Source organism: Nannospalax galili, unplaced genomic scaffold, assembly GCF_000622305.1.
Source record: "Nannospalax galili isolate Female #2095 unplaced genomic scaffold, S.galili_v1.0 scaffold1417, whole genome shotgun sequence".
NCBI lineage: Eukaryota > Metazoa > Chordata > Mammalia > Rodentia > Spalacidae > Nannospalax > Nannospalax galili.
The window spans coordinates 46289-46724 of record NW_008340126.1 but is presented as its reverse complement, the minus strand read 5'-3'; the positions used below and the strand labels follow the sequence as shown (position 1 = coordinate 46724).

The following is a 436-nucleotide window of genomic DNA, read 5'->3' as shown; positions in this document are numbered from 1 at the left end:
CATTTTTAACAACTCTTATCATTTATTTAATAGCTAGTAGCAAATTGTAAGTGTGCGCAATTTTTTTGATGTCATTAGAATATTTGATTTATTTTTTAACAAGGGCTTTTTATTTAATATTAATGGATCCAAAAGATGTGAAAAGATATTAACAACCGCCAGTCTGCCACACTGGGGCATCGAAAAAGAAACGGACATTACCATTATTCATTCTCTGTCCCTCCATACCAGAGAATGCCCATCAACCTGCCATATCAGGACACTGAAACAGAAATACATCACCAGCTCTTACCCAAGATAACATTATCCAATATAACAACCCACGGCCTCACAAGGCAATTCATGTGAAGGTAGCCTTTGGCAATACATAGCTCACCAGGCCACCTTCAAAGAGGTAACTGTAAATTTAATAATTGGTACCAATAGACCTAATCGA

At 36.5% G+C, this 436-nt stretch overlaps 1 pseudogene; it reads right to left on the bottom strand.

The window, feature by feature from the left end:
* The window catches only part of LOC103735745, a 17411-nt pseudogene that overhangs the window by 11938 nt on the left and 5037 nt on the right, over window positions 1–436 (bottom strand).